Below are 15724 nucleotides of genomic sequence, written 5' to 3'. Positions count from 1 at the left end.
TCCTTGCCCCGAAAGGAGAACCATCTTTGCCTCTCAGGAGGGGGAAAAAGCTGAAATGGAAACCCGACCACGGAGGGTAATCGCTCCCTATTCCCCACCCCCTGGTTGGTGCTATGGGAAAAAAAGCAAAAACGACTCGGAATCTTCCCTGGTTCCATTTCTACCCAGGCTCAGTACTTGCTGGGGCTTCTTCTTTCATCACAGACCTTTCAAGGGGATTCTGTGTGTCCCCTTGTTCTGAGCCTCGATGCAGTCCCAAGAGGGAGGCAATGACTGTCCGCCCCCCTGGGAAAAACAAGCCTCTCCATGCCCACAGAGGGAAGACAGCATGTCCCAGGCTTGGGCTGCTAGCCCAGAGTTCCTGGCTCTTCTAGAAGGTAGAGGGAAAGGGTGGTCCACGGTAAGAATGGTGTGCGTTGTCTTTTGCGGACAGCCCCATGGCCTGCCGCCTTCTTTAAGATGCAGACCCGGGTGGTGATTGCAAAACTGCTGAGAAACCTGTCAGGAACTGACTCCAGGGTGGGGCTGGGAGGAAACTGGATCCCGCTGCTGGCAGACTGGCTGCTGGAGAATCCGAGGCCCAGCATCGTCTGTGGGCCCCGGGCCTCCTAAGCGTGGGCATCTGGGCGGTGGGAGCGTGAGACAGAGGGGGCCCGTAACCACACTGCCTTCTCTTTCTCCATCCAAAAGCTAGAAGCCCAGTTGGCCAGGCGTCCCAGAGATCTCTCTTTACACTCCCCACCGAGGGAGGAGGATTTGCCTCTTTTTAGGTCTTTTTAAAAAAACACATTTTCTCCCTGATTATCACTCATGCTCATGGCTCATTGGAAAAGACCAAAACAAACAAACAAACAAACAAACAAAAAAAAAGTGTGAAGAAAACAATTTAAAAATATGTAGCGTGGTCATTAAAAGCGTGGGTTAGGAGAACAGAGGGACCTGGGTTCGAAACCCAGTTTTGCCCCCCGGCAGTGTGACTTTGGGTAAGTTCCTTAAGCTTGCTGAATCTCAGTTTCCCCATCTGTAAAGTGGGGATGATGATCGTGTGCATCTTGGATTCACTGTGAGGATCCATATAAAATATCGAGCACCGAGCCTGGCACACAGCACGTGTGAACTTTAACTATTTTCGTTATTATAGTTAATAATGATTATTCCACTGCTTTGAGATATAATAGGCTTTTAAATTTTTTATTAAGAATTTTTTGTTTTTTTACATCGATGAAATTCTCTGTCTAACCCTGCCCCATCCAATACCATAGCCTCTAGCCACATGTGGCTTTTTAAACTTAAATTAACTGAAATCAAGTCAAATAAAAAATTCAGTGCCACAGTCAACAGCCGCTGTGCACTTCAAGGACTCCGGAGCCACATGTGGCCAGCGGCTGCCATACTGGACAGCATTCTAAACAATAGAGTCATCTGGGGTTTCCTGCTTTGGGCCAATGTGTGTTAACGGCTGCATAATAGTTCATGATGGGGCTGAATCACCCTTCTTATTGGTGTGAGGCTTTGTCCCTGGGTGTTTGGAACATCTTCTGGGCTCTGATTGGGCCTGCTGGGGTCGCCTGGCCCCGCACTGATGCTGTGGCGCGCTCTGATTGGTGCCAGGCAGCAAGGGGTTCTGGGAGGAACAGAACCTTGCCCGCTGATTGGCTCCCAGTGGTGGTGCCAGAGTAAGGGGCGGGGCTCTGCTTGCCCCCAGTTGGCCGTGGCAGAGCAGGAGGAGGCTGCCTCCCCCGAGCCCCCAGTGTGTCCCCTCAAGCTGGCTCTTGCACACGGTCACCTCACAGGGCACAGACCAGGGAGAGGAGGGACGTGTTGGAGGTAGTAAAAATGAGCACTAATGACCCACCCTCCAGTGACCTGAGAGTCCCAGGTGTCCCTGAGAGCCCCCAAGGACCACCCCCTAGCAGGAGCCCCCCCAGGGAGCAGCGGGCAGCCTTCCTTGGTGGGGACTGAATGCCTTGGTTGGGGGGCCAGCCTGCTCAGGCCTCCAGATCCTAGTGAGGGTCTTCAGGCTTCTGGAAGGGCCCAAGTAAAGATGGCTGCGAGGTTGCAGGGCAGGGGTGCTGGGGATCCCAGGTCCAGGGGCAGCTCCAGGAAGACCTCGCGACGGCAGGTGACCATCCTGTCACGGGTTGGTGGAGTGAGTGCATTGGGGTGCTGGGGTGATGCCGGGGTTGTGGCTCGAGCCTCTTCTCCAGAGGGGCCGTCCGCGCCTTCCTCACGTGGCTGAGGGCAGGGCTCTGGGTGGGGGGCTGCGGGCAGGACCGCCTGGGGAAGTGATCCCCGGAGCAGTGGGCAAGACAGAGAGGGAGAGCCAAAACCGGACCTGCTGATGTGGCCCTTTCTGCTTGCAGCGGATCATAAAATATGGCTCAGATTTTCATTACGGGCTCTATCGATTATCTTCTGGGACGGATGAATTATAGAGAACATTAAATTTTTTTTAAAAAGCAAGTGAGAGAGGAAATATCTGAATGAGTTTGGGTGGTCGATGGCAGAAAGGGCTGAGCCACCAAGCTTGCTGTGGCCTCCGTCTCCGAGCAGGGTGAGGACCAGACCACTCAGGGCAGGCAGCCTCTGACTCCAGCTTTCGGCCTCCCTGGAGCTCCGCCGGCCTGGCCTTGGCCACAGGGGAGACCTGTGCTCCCCTTCGCGCCCCTCGCCTGTTCCCCGTCCCCTCCAGGGATCTGGCTAGCTTCTGGGAAGGCAGACAGTTGGGCTGTTCACAGGGTTCTGACCCAGAAGTAGGACCTTTCCCAGGCCTTTGGGCCTCTCTTGCTGGGAGGTGCTGCTGTTGGCTGGAGGTGGCCGCCTGGGCGGGAGGGAAGGCTCACAGGGCCTTCTCTAGTCAGGGCTGGGATGGGGACTCCTGAAGAATGTGACCACCTGGGCCTGTGGGCCACCTCCACTTTTCCCTGCTCCTTGTTCCTCCCATCTGCAGTCACTGGCTTTGGAGGATTTCTGTTTTCCCTTTGGAAGCTTGAGAAAAACATGTCTGGGTCCCACTGCTGTGCATTTCGGTCCAGTCTGGAAAGAGAGCCTCCTGAGAGCCCATCTCTGCCTTGTTCCCTCCCCAACCCCTCCCCTTCCCCTTCCCTTGCCACATGGTATCGTTTGAAAGTGCCACCCAGGCCTGGGTTCAAACCGTTTCTGAGTGGGTGACCTTGGGTGGGTTATACCCCTCTCTGAATCTTACGTCCTCGTCTATCCAGTTGAGACGATAGCCCCCCTCGTTGGGTTCTTGCGATGATTATACATATTGATGTATTAAAATCCTTAGCACCTACTGCTTAACAAACATCGGCTGTTATTTTCCTGGACTGTGGCGGAGCCTGGAAACCCTACCCCCGCCTTCCTTCAGCCTTTTTGATTTAGTATTCCATTTTATAGACAGGGAAACTGAGGCACGGGGAGGTTAAAGTCGCTGGCCCAAGATTACCTAAATTGTAAACGGCAGAGCCTGGATTCCTACCAGGCAGTCCGGCTCCAAAGCATGTACGCTAAACACCGTGTGGCACTGCCCCCGTGATCTGGCAGGGTGACGTACGTGTGTGTGCCTGCACGAGTGCTCTCGCACGAGTCCCAGCAGCCCTGCCCTCCTGGTGGTCTCCGGCCAATCCCTCCTCCCGACCCTCCCACTTGATGTGGTTCCCTCAGGTCATTGGCGACCCCAGCATTTTCTGGGGCCCTGTTCTGAGTGGAGTCTATCTCCCTACCCCCACGCTGTCCTCCCCGTCCCGGCTTCACCTAGGCTGCCGTGAAAAGGTGGTGGTTTCCATGGATATCCGTCTCCCTCTGGCGACACGCCCTTTTTTGTATAACTCTGTTCCCTAGAGTTGATTGTTTTTGGCACACAGCTCTGTAAACTCATCCAACAATTAAAAGGGGGGAGGGGTGGAACAAAAAGGAGACAGTGACTGGGGTGAGTGATATGCAGGAGGGGCTCCTGGGGCGTGGGTCCCCTCTCTGTCCCCGGTCGGCAGCAGGACGGCACCTGAAGCGCAGAACGGCCGCATAACCCGCTGGCCGGGAGTTCTGCTTGCTGAGTTCTGAGAATTCACAGAACTCCAAGTTTCCTTCCATTTGAGCTGTGTTCTTGCCCCATTTATTTCTCCCTCAGCGGTCAGGGGGCCCTTGCGCAGAGCCAACAGCAGCCATCTCCGGAGGCCACCTGAAGCCCTGAGATGCCAGCTTGGACCAATTTGAATATCTGCTGCTCTTGTTTTGGTTAATTGTGTATGTGTTTGCTCTGTTTGTGTACCATCAAATACCTACTGCGTTGGGCGGACCCGTCGTAGGCCGTGTGAGATCACAGATGAAAAATGCAGTGAAAAACATTTTCGTGCCACAACACATCATGTAGGATTTTTGTATTAAGATGTGGATTTTTTTATTGTTTTTTTTTTTTTTTCTTTCCCCTTTTCCATACAGCCCGAAGTTGGGCAACGTACCCGTCTGTGTTTTTGTTTTCACTCCGGGTGGTTTCTGAAATCTGCTCATTAGGGCTTTGTCCTCTCTGCGTCCTAGCCTGACCTTCTACCCCTTTATCGTCTCTGGTGTAGATCTTTCTACAGCGGAGGTCACCTCCTGTTGTCTTCTCTCCCCTGGGGACGATGGGCGCCCTGGCCACACCCATTCACCCAGGTGCAAACTGGGCTCCCGAGTCCCTGTTTCTGAGTCCCACATCGCCGAGGCAGACGTGCATTGCAAGTGGTCTCAGTGAGGGGGAGCCAGCAGAAATCCATCCTCATGGTAAAGCCCTTTAGCTTGCCTCTTGTCTGGAGAGAAGAAATGGAAGCCGTCCCATTCTCACAGAACCTCATGACTCAGAGTGGCCCTCTTCTGGTGGCCTTCTTGTCCCTGTCTCGCCAGATGACAGCAATGGGCTGCTCAGACCCCTTCCCCCTCCCGGAGGCCATGCCCGCAACTGGGACCCCATTTACCAAGTAGGTTCAGGGGTTTCTCCTGCCGACCAGGCACCTCACCATAGGCCTCACCTGCCCCGTTCACAGCCCAGCCAGAAGGAAACACCTAAGCATTAGCTTCGTCCTCCTTTGTGATCTCTGAGTGCTTTCTGCTGGCTCTCGGGGGGTTGATGGAGACCTGTGTGGGGGCAGGAGGACTGAGATACTGGAGAGGAAAGAGACCAGGGGTGGGGACAGAGAAGAACTGTGAAGTGATTTGGGCCCTGAGCCCGGGCCTGAGCTGTGTGACCTTTGGCGAGTCACTTCATATCTCTCTGTGCCTCCCCTCCCTAATCTAAACACGGGCCCTAATGCTTCCTACCTTACGTTGTAAAGATTTGGCGAGATCACACGCATACGATACTTAGTGTGGTGCTCAACGAATAGAAGGCATCACGTAGGCCTGCCGGCAGATGAGGGTGAAAACCTCGCAGCTGCTGTGCCCTCCACTCCCGACGTGCCCTCTGTCACATAGTAGGAGCTCCGTCGATACTTACCGGCATCCGTTGGAGGAGGATCGGGTAACCGAGCGGTCCCCGTGAACCTGAAAGTTGCTCATTCATGGCGCGAATGTTGGAGCGGGAAAACCAAGGTGCAGGCTGTGCTTAGGGGAACCAGAAGGAAGGGAGCCTGAAAACAGCCGGTGAAGTATTCTGTCGCTGGAGAGGGATGATGCTGTGCCGGGCCCGTCTGATCGTGACACGAGATCAGGGACTAGGTCAGTTCCACAAACACTTACGCTGCCCACTGTGGGCCAGCTGTTGTGCTAAATGCTGAGGACGCAGAGATAATTAGGACTTGGTCTCTGCCCTTGAGGAGTTAAAAACCCAACGGCGGAGACAGACTCGTGAACAAATTACTTTAGTCCAGTATGGATTTAAATGCCACAATGAAAGATGTGTGAGGAGCAGAGCAGAGAGGCATATGGCCTGTTTGGAGTGGATTCTGGAAGGTTACCTTGAAGAGGTGTGGAAGAAGAAGGTGGTGGTAGTCGAGGACATTGCTGGAGTACCGGTAACACCTTGCTCATCTCTTGGGGATGACCCTCCAGCCCTGCTGGGTAGGAGGGAGAAAGGTGTCCTCTCCATCTGTGAGGAAAGGGGGCCCTAGGGAGATCATGTGGCCTGTCCCATGGTCCACGGCAAGTTAGGTGGCCAGACTGGGGCTCAGACTCACATCTTCTGATTCTCGGCCCAGTATTATTTCTGTACCTACACATGGCTTCTCACCCCTTCACCCTGGAGCTGCTGGCCAGAGAGCTCTGTCTTCTGGGCTCTCCACCTACTGACCGAGATTCCTGCTGTCGCCATGGCCCCCGGGGCCTGTGCCGTGGGAGGGCCCCGACCATGGCAGGCCCCAGGGCCTGTGCCCTGGATTGGTAAATAGGTCAGGCTGCTTGCTTGGGGACAGTCCCTGAGCAAGGCCACACCTTGGCAGGGCTGGAGGATGGCAGGAATGGGGAAGACTGAGGAGGAGGGGGAGGAGGAGGCTAGGCCACACCCTTTATTCAGCTGCTCTTGCTTTGCCAAGGTGAGAAGCTCCCTCTGCCCAGGGCAGGCCCCTCCCTCAGCTGGAGGAGGCTGGACAAGGGCCCCACCAGGGCCTGGGACACCCTGGTCCCCTGTGACTGGAATCCCCTTCTGAGCCAGGGCAGAAGAACCTGGTATGGTTCACATGCCCATTTGCGTGTGGTCAGACCCTGGTCTTTCTCGCTCTTTGCCAGAAGTCAGGGAGGTGGGAATGTTTCCCTTGACCTTTTCCCTGGGAAAGGTGTGTGGCTGGAAGGGGAGAGTGTGAGCCACCCGTAGAAGATGCTGGCTTTTCAGGTGGGGCAGGGGTCGGTCGTTCTGATGGGATATTGGAATAGAGTCGTCCCTTCCCCCCCCCCCCACACACAGCAGAAGAATGTTCTGGGGGCAGGGAGCTGTAGGTGGTCTGAGGCACCCCTTGCTCTGGCTTGGAGATACTTAGCTGGCGGGTGGGTTGCCCAGGGCTTTGGGGGATCCTGGACCAACAGGCAGGGGAATGGCAGAGCCCAGAGAGTAAGTCTCCCTGTGGCCCTGAAGTTCCCATTAAAGTGTTTTTTCCTCTTTTTTAAAGAAAAAAATATTCCCAAACTGGAAAACAAAGGAAATCCACTTCCCCCAAATCACACGAAACTCACATTAGGGGCCTGGCGGGAATCCATGGAAACCAGGAAACCCGCTGTTAACCCTGTATGGCGCTGACGGGTGGGGTGGGAGCGGGGCGATCCAAGCCCAGGGCCACTATCACTGGCCCATCCCCGTGGCCGTGGCCCAGAGCAGAGGTGGGGGCAGCGGCTGCTGGAATCTGTCACCTTCACTGCCCAACAGCCCCTTCCACTGGCCCGACCTTGGGAGGCAGGAGAGGAGGGGTTCGTGCCCTCGAGGGAGGCTCGGGATCAGAGGGCTGGGCCATGTTGCAGAACCTGCCGGGTAACTGCCCACACCATGCCACGCTGTCGAGTCAGGCCGAGCCCACTCACACGCTTTGGGAGCGAGCACACAGGTGGTGTGGATGCCCCGGTCGGTCGAGGGAGAAGGAAAGGACTGGAATTTCAGCCACCCCACTCCCTGATGCCAGCCCCGTAGGCACGGTGGGTGTGGGAGCAGATGGAGAGCCCCCTTGGAGTTTCCGTACCCCACTCTCACGCCCATCGGGCTGGACCTCCAGGCCTGGGAGCGTGGGCACGGAGGTCCGGTGCCGGGTTTGTGCTTGCACGCGCACAGGCTAATTTTTCTAAAAAGGCCAAAAATATTTACAGATTTGAAGTTGAAACGCAAACAGGAAAAGCCCTTTAAAAAGTGAGTGTAGTGGATATTCAAAACAGGAATCACCATGGAAACACCACAATATTTGCCTAAATTGACACAAAGGTTGCTGGTCGCAGGGCACCAACTTTCTTTGGCCACATTTTTTTTTTTTTTTTGGCCCAACACCTATCACGAATGAATCTCAGCGGCCCCCTTCTGGGCGCGTGCACTCACGCTCTTTTCTTTTTTACGGGGTGCGACGGCGCAGTAGCAACGTGGACGGTGGCGGGGGGGGGGGCGGCAGGAGGAAAAGAGAAGAAACCAAACTGACCCATCCTGGGTAGCTGCAGAGACACCTGTTGATTCTGTTTTTAGAGACTCCCACAGGGCCACTGGGGGGTCATGGGAGCAGCTGGGAGCCGGCCCAGGGAAAGTCTAGAGGGAGTGGAGGTTGGGGAGCCCGAAGCTTGGTTCGGTTGCGTGGGTCTGATCTGGCTTCCAGCGTCAGCTTGATCCACCATCAGGCTGACCTCTCACCCGGGGTGCCGAGGCTTGGGTGTGATCATTCTGTTATTACCTGGGGGTGGCATCTGATTGGCCTCTTATTGTTTCTACCTGTCTGCTTCTTTTGTTAGCTGTGACAACTGCTTTGCAGTTGGCTAATAATGGTGCAAAGGGTGCACTGGTTGTAGGGTCAGACCTGGCCCTCACCGCAGCCATGCCGTCCGCCGATTGGCAGGCAGGGTCCGAGAATCTCTTAGCAGCGGCTGCCGGATGGTTCCCTACCCCGCCGAGTGTCGGAACCGTGCCGTCTTGTCGTCCGTCCTGTCTTGAGGGGCCACGTGGGTCTCAACGGGAGTCTAATAATCTGTTTTCCCTTCTCATTCCGGTAGCAAACAGACCTCGCTGACTGAAGGCCAAGACCCCTTCCATCCCATCTGCCCTTCCGGCCACCACGGTTGTCAGCCCTCCCGTAGAAGGGGACCCTGCAGCTCCAGTGGTGCACAGTGGAATGGACTTTGGACCCCGGTCTCTTGGGACACAAAGGTAGCTGCTCTTGATTCCCAGATGTGTCTGGGAGATGTGGGTCGGGGCTGTAGTTGGCTGGTGTGGGGGTTCCTTGTTGGGAGAGAGCCCCAGTAGGCCTTCCTCAGGAGGGTTCTGACCTGGATGGGGGTAGCTCAGGCACCCTAGGTGAAAGTAAGAAGACACAGGATTGAGGACGGAGCCTGGGCCTAGGAACAGGACACTGTATATTGGCCCTGACTTTGACATTGACTCACTGCTTTCTCGGTTTCCCCACCTGTGATATAAACAGATTGGAATAATGGCCTCTAAGAATCCTGCCACTGAATGGTGCCAGCAGCACGCGGGTACTCCAGGGGAGGCCTAGAGACCTTTCCGAACGTCACCTCTGGGAGTGGTGGGTCCGGTCCCTCTGGACTGCCACGCTGTCCACAGGCTGCCATGCTGCTCTGAGTTCACATGTGACTTGCTGGGGGCTCTCTCCAGCCCAGGCAGGACCCTCCTTAGAGGAGAAGCCACAGGTGTCTTTTGATCCAGGCTCAAAAATCACCCCTCGCTTAAGGCAGGTCACTCATGCCAGGGATGGGCAGTCTATGAGGCTGTACTGTCAGATATTTGCCTGCAGGTATATCAGACGTGGTGGTTTTTGCTGGGGGCGGGGGGAGGGTGGCGGGTGGGGTTGACACACAGCAGGTGCCTCACTACCTATTGGTCATTATTCAGTGTTCTCTTAGGATCCCAAGGGAACCAGCCCAGAGAGGTTGGTAGGACAGGGGCAGAGGTTGAGGGTCTGGAGAATGGTTGGGAGGGTAGAGGCCTCGAGCCACGCCTCCCGTGTGAGCCACACAGGATTCAGCGGCCCCGGCTTACCACCCTGCGCCGTCCCTCCCCAAGGGCGCCACAATCAGGCGTGTCTTGCCCCTCCCTCCATGGCCAGGCTCTGCAACTCTGGACTTTGAACTTGCAGGGAGGAAGCGCTTGGCAGCGATGGGTGCCTTGGCGCCCACTGGGGTTTGAGAGGTCCCCAGAGCTGTAGGCCTGCTTCGCGCCAGACCGCGTCACCTCAGGGACTAGCAGAAGCCTTGGATGCAGCCAGGGATTTGCAAATCAGATGTAAATGTGGCCCTGGGTTACTGTGGAGGAACAGCTGTGTGGCCGAGACTCTTCTTCCCGGTGTCCAGAATGTGATCACGCTCCAGGAGTTGGTGTGGCCACGTTGGAGGCGTGCCGCTGTTGTCCGCCGATGGCCGTGTCGAGACCGTCGGCAGGACCATCTTGCTGGGGTGTTGGTGCCAGCGCCTGCGTGTGTCTCCACTTCTGAGCTCTTCTTGCCTGACTCTGCTTCTCTGATGATCACGGGTCCTGGGAAGGCAGGCCCACGTGTCTTCGAGCCTCTGGCTGCTGGCCTCCCTAGCCACGCCTGGGCCCAGTGCATGAGCAGGTTGCCAAAGCGCCCGTGGAGCCCCCTTTGAAGGGGGAATGTTGCCCGTTCTGTTCTCAGTGGCAGGCTTTTTGTTTTCTTTGTTCCCTCGGCAAAACATGCCCATTAGTTTTTCCCTTTCCGAAGTTTCCACTCACTGTTGACTCCCAGGGGCCATGCCGGCATAGGGTACGGGCTCCACGCGTCCCGTGGGGCTCCCGCATCCTGGCATCGGCCGTCTGGGGCTTGATAGTGAAGCTTGGGGACTCCGAGGGCTCCGAAAGGGAACGGCGCGGCCAAGCCCCGCTGCACTCACTCACTCCTTTCCAGGTACTGGGTTTGGCCGTGGGCCCATGTCGTCTGTGGCAGGGCTGATCTGTGGTCTTAGAGGTGCCCTACCTCAACTCACCAGAGTGTGGGAGAGGGGCGAGTCCACGCTGGCACCTGGTCCGCAGCCCTGTTCCCGTCTAGCTCAGATTCTACCTGTTTCTGGCTGCGCCACGTAAGATCTGGTAATGTTTATTCAACAGATCCTGAGGGCCTGGTGTCTGCCAATCGTTGGGGGTAGAGTTGGACAAGACAGCCCTGGCTCTCCTGGAATTCTGGTTGGGCAGGCAGACAAGAAACCCACAGAAAAGAACGAGGCCACCATTAGTGCAGAATGGACATAGGACGGAGTAGCGTGAGGTGTGTGGGCAGTCAGAGGAGGCCACCTTGAGGAGGTGAGAGTTAGCTGAGATGGGAGGATAGGAAGTCGACAACCATCTGAACCATCTGAAGGCAGAAGAATATTCCACAAAGAGAGCACTAGTCTTAAGGTCTTGAGGTGGGATGAGCTCAGTACCTCTGGTAACAGAAAGAAGGTCCTGGTGGCCGGGAAGTGGATGGGGTATGTAGGGGTTAGTGAGCTGGGAGAAGGTGGGATTTTATTTTTTGGGTGACAAGAAGCCACAGGAGGGTTTCAAGCATGGAGGTAAAGTGGTCTTGTTTTCATTTTAAAAAGACGGAAGTGTGGGCGCCCGGGCAGCTCAGTCTGTTAAGTGACCAACTTCGGCTCAGGTCACCATCTCCCGTTTTGTGAGTTTGAGCCCCGCATCGGGCTCCGTGCTGACAGCCTGGAGCCTGGAGCCTGCTCCGGATTCTGTGTCTCCCTCTCTCTCTGCCCCTCCCCTGCTCGTGTGCGTGTGCTCTCTCTCTCTCTCAAAAAGAAATAAACATTGAAAACAAAATGAAAAAGATGGCTGGGGCTGCGGCGGGGAGAGTGGGTGGCACGGTGGCAAGGGCAGAGGCCAAGAGGCCAGAGGGGAGGCAGCTGTGGCCGCTGAGACAAGAAAGGTGGAAATGGACAGAAGGGTATGGAGCCCGTGTGTTGAGAGGGCAGGTCCATAGGGTTTGCTGATGGAGTGAGCGGCGAAGAAAGGAGCCAGTGTCCTGGCTCCAGCTTTACAGACGCCCCCTGTGGCCCTGCATCTTCTCCCCTCTCACGCACCCACCCTGATGGTGCCAAGAACCACCCGTGGCTTTCAGGGGCACTGTGTCTTGTCTTGTGGATTAGGGAGAAGCACCATCCAGGGCACTATGCTGGTTGCTGAGAAAGCCTGGCAGAGAGGATTAGGCATCTCTTGGTCGGCCGCATGTGGAGGGAGGGCCAGAGGCCTGCTTGTCTCTGGCACCGTTTTCGCTAGGGATTTCCAAGCTGGCTATCCTTCTGGCCCTGAGACTGCACCGAAGCCTGTTTTGTGCCTCTGCTCCACGAGTTCAGTGCCGGGTCTGAGGTTGGACCCAGTCCGTACAGTTCCTCTCACTGTGGCTTTAAATGCGATCCGTGTTCTCGAGGGCTGAGCGTCTATGGACCCTCTCGCCCGTGCATCCGGTCACGTAGAACCCAAAAAAAGGGTTTGTCTAAGGCCTCCTCCTCATTTCCATTCGGACCAGCTTAACCTCCAGCCCAGTTTATGGGCAGGGATCCTAGCAATCTTTCCACGTGGAAAGTCTTTTCACAATTTACAGTGTGAGTTCCCATAGGCAGCCTGTCAGATTTGACGTGGGCCACTGTCCCTTTTTCCTGGGCCTTTAATACAAGGCTCTACTTTCCCGGGTCCTGGTGTCACCTGCTCGGGTCAGGACGAGGCAGGCCACCCCAAACAGTGATGCTGTAACAGTGAAGCAATCCTCGACACTCCGGGGTGAGTGCTACACAGCCCTAACCCTGGAGCGAGCACGGGGCCGTCACAGCCGGCTGCGGGGGCCCCAGTGAGTTCTTGCCCATGTTGGCAACATATTCCCAGCCATATGGGCCAGCTCAGCCCTCCAGGAAAGCTCTGGAGGCTTGACCTCCAGGGGGAGTGACAGGAGAGAGCAGAAGGGCAGGCTGGGGACGTCTTGCAGGGGTGACAGGGATGTCCCAGGCGTGCAGCTGGTGCCTCTGCCTGGCTCTGAGGGGGTGTCAGCCAGCATCAAAATGCCAGGCTAAGGCGGGGGGGGGGGCATGTCTGGGTGGGCAGGCGTGTGTGTCTGTGCGTGCGTGGGAGGCTCTTCTGTTTTCTGCCTCCCCGGCCTGCACTAGATCCGTGGCCTTCCCTCCTAACTGGACTGGACACTTCCAACTCCATCCTCCCGGGCTTTGATCTGATGTGGGGCTGGCCGCTCAGGCAAGCAGGGCTGGGGTCAGGAGAGGTGCTGGCGGAGGGGCCTGGGGGCCCAAGCCCTTTGCCACCCCTGGGTAACTTCATGCTCAGGAGGATGGCTGAACCGAAAGGCTTGGGAAGATCCTTCTGGTTTCTATTCTGTGTGAGAATTGGGCCTGATCTTGCCAGCGCCCCAGCCCTGGGCCTCGTTCCTCGGTTCTCCCTTGTTCCCTGGAAGAGTCAGGAAGCCCCCGGGCCCCAGCAGGTGCAGACCCAAGAGGAGAGGGTTGGGGCCGGGCTGGGAGTTCCTGCCTGGCCAGAGCTACCCAGGGGCCCCTCTTCATTCGATGATGCGGTCGCTCCAAAGGAACAGCGGCCCATGGCTTTGGGAGGGTTAACGTCTTGTGGATGTGGACGAGGGCAGAAGCACTTCTGCCCTGCCTCTGTCCTCGTGAACTTGGAGCCTCCACACGGAGGCCTGAGGCAGCGGGTGTAGGGACCCTTGCGTGGCTGCCGACACCATTAGCTGCTGGTTTTCCATTGAATCCGCTCTGGGCAGGTTCCTCACCTTCCGCTCCCCACCCAAGTTTTCTCTCTGGTTTGGTTTCTTGGCCCCCCCCCCCCCCCCCCCCCGCCAGAACAGGCACCTTTTCTGCCCCTGAGCCTCCATGTGGTAGCCTGGGATTGGGACCCCCGTGGCCAGGGTGAGTGGAAGTGGGAAGGTGTAATTAATCACTAGTTTCTTCTCCAGAAATGCTAATCGGGAGAAGCAATTAAAAGCAACTTTTTTCCCTTAGTAATCTGCGTTAAAAGCTGGTAATGAAGTTTAGGGCCGTCGTGACTCAATATTTCAGCTTCACCGACTCAAGTCAAAACAATCCAAGCCCAGGAGTTTGCCGGCAGCTGAGCTGGGCCCGGGCAGCAGCTGGGAGTCCCCGTTCCCTCTCCTCACCCCTCATCGCTACCCCCTGCCCTAACCCCGGCTGCTTCTGGGTAGCAGGCCCAGCCAGGAGAGGAGGGTCTGGGTGACAGGGGGATGGATCCCCCAGGCCATCCCTCAGGAGACCCAGAACCGGAAATACATCTTTAGGGCAAGTGATAGGACCTGTAAGAGGACCACTGTGTGGGGGCAGAGCTGGGGAAGCAGGGGATGGGCCTGGGAGGAGCCGGGTACCTGGGAAGCCCCCAGGGCAGCCCAGGGCCCAGCCACAATGGGCTCTGAGTCTGAAGAGGTGGTGGTCCAAATCTTGACCTTTAACCTCTGGTCTTTCATGTGTCTTTTTCATTCATTCATCAAGCCGTACTGAGAGAGGCTGCGAACCAGACCGCAGCAGTGAACAAACCGGCCAAACTTTCCTGTGCTGCGGAATTTGCATTTTAGTGGAGAAAGGCAAATGACAAACGAGATAAAGAAATAAAGTATTTGTTGGATGGCCACGTGTGTCCAGGAGAAAACCAGCAGGTTTCTAGAATAGAATGGGGAGAGTGCATGGCAGGGGAGGGGTGGGGGCGGAATGGTTTATAATTCCGGGTGTGGCATCCGGGGAAGGCAGCGCTGAGATGGTGACTTTCGGTAGGGACGGAGAAGGTGAGGGAAAGAGCCCTCCTATTCAGTACTTGGGACAAGAGTGTTCCCACGGGGGTGAACGGCAAGCGTGAGCTCCCAGACACAAGAACAGCCTGGCTTGTTGGAGGTCAGCTCGCTGGGGAGAGATGCTGTGGGAGGTCACGGGGGTCGCGTTGGGGGGCCCCAGATCCTGCACAAGCTCTTTTTATTAAAAAGCAAGACCCAACTGTCACCAACTCATCCTCTCATGGGGACCCTCGGTGCCCCATCTAGGTGCATCTGTACTCACAGCCTCCCCGGGGTGGGGGGGTGCTCTCTTGAGCAGGTGAGGGGGGTGCTGAGGGCGCCGTTGGACACCCCCCGCTCTAGCCTCCGCCTGCCCGTCCCCCAGTCCTCCTTAGGGAGCGGTTCAGAAACAGGCTCTTGTCACTTTAAGCAGCCCCCCGCCCAGCTTCCCTGGCCTGCTTTATCTGAAGTCCAAGCGCATGTTGTTCCAGGACCGATCCGCTTTAGCTAATTAATAATCTGACAGGAGCCACCCAGGGGATTAGCCGCTGAGCTGAGCTCCACCAAGCCCCAGCAAATGAGCCCTGTACTCCTTGGGGACGTGGAGGTGACTTTGAGGGGTGCAGGGAGAGGGGACCCCGGCAGGCGAGCCGTGGCACTGGGCTGTGCGGTAGTGACCACAGAGGGGAGAGGGCAGGCAGGGGGGCAGTGACGAACAAACGGAGCCTCTGGAAAGGAGGCTGCTGTCCTGAGATGGGCGGGAATGTCCATTCTCCCTCGCTGCCCCGTACAGTCCTGCTCACCTACCTGCCAGGTGTTAACCTGCTGGGAAGCGGGCTAGAGTTGGCAGAGTTAGCAAATGAAAATACAGGATGCCTGTCATACACCTGAAACCAACAGAACACTGTATTTTATGGCAACCACTGGAATTAAAATAAAAACTTAAAAAAAAAAATACAGGATGCTCCGTGACCTTTGAATTTCAGATAAACCACAAATAAAGTTTTAGTGTAAGTGCATTCCGGGTGATATCAGGGGCATACACTAAAAAAGTACGGAAGAGTTCTCTGAAATTTAGATTTCGCCAGTCATCGTGCATTTTCTCAGACAATCCTGAGCGGGGAGGGCCGCAGGCTGCTGGGCTCCCTCCCAAGAACAGCCCAGAGCTCCCTCCGGAAGAGGTAGCACCTTTGGGGAGCAAGGCGGGGCCAGTGCCGAGTGACCTCCGGTGCCAAGTGCCCCAGGTGGAGGAGGCTGGAGCAAAGGTCAGCTGCTTGCCCGGGTCTCTCACTTCTATTTGGGCCCAGGTGGCCCTTGGGTGAGTAGAGTCC

The 15724-nt window shown here is 56.5% G+C and overlaps 1 protein-coding gene across 1 annotated transcript in view; it reads left to right on the top strand.

Moving 5' to 3' along the window:
- The window catches only part of CASZ1 (castor zinc finger 1), a 146381-nt gene that overhangs the window by 23959 nt on the left and 106698 nt on the right, over positions 1-15724 (top strand). The window contains exon 2 of the mRNA XM_030326394.1: positions 8641-8794. The gene's annotated coding sequence lies outside the window, so the exon portion shown is untranslated. The remainder of the gene's footprint in view (positions 1-8640; positions 8795-15724) is intronic.

The sequence above is a fragment of the Lynx canadensis genome, chromosome C1, assembly GCF_007474595.2.
Source record: "Lynx canadensis isolate LIC74 chromosome C1, mLynCan4.pri.v2, whole genome shotgun sequence".
Taxonomy (NCBI): Eukaryota; Metazoa; Chordata; class Mammalia; order Carnivora; family Felidae; genus Lynx; species Lynx canadensis.
This window is presented reverse-complemented; position numbering and strand designations above follow the sequence as displayed.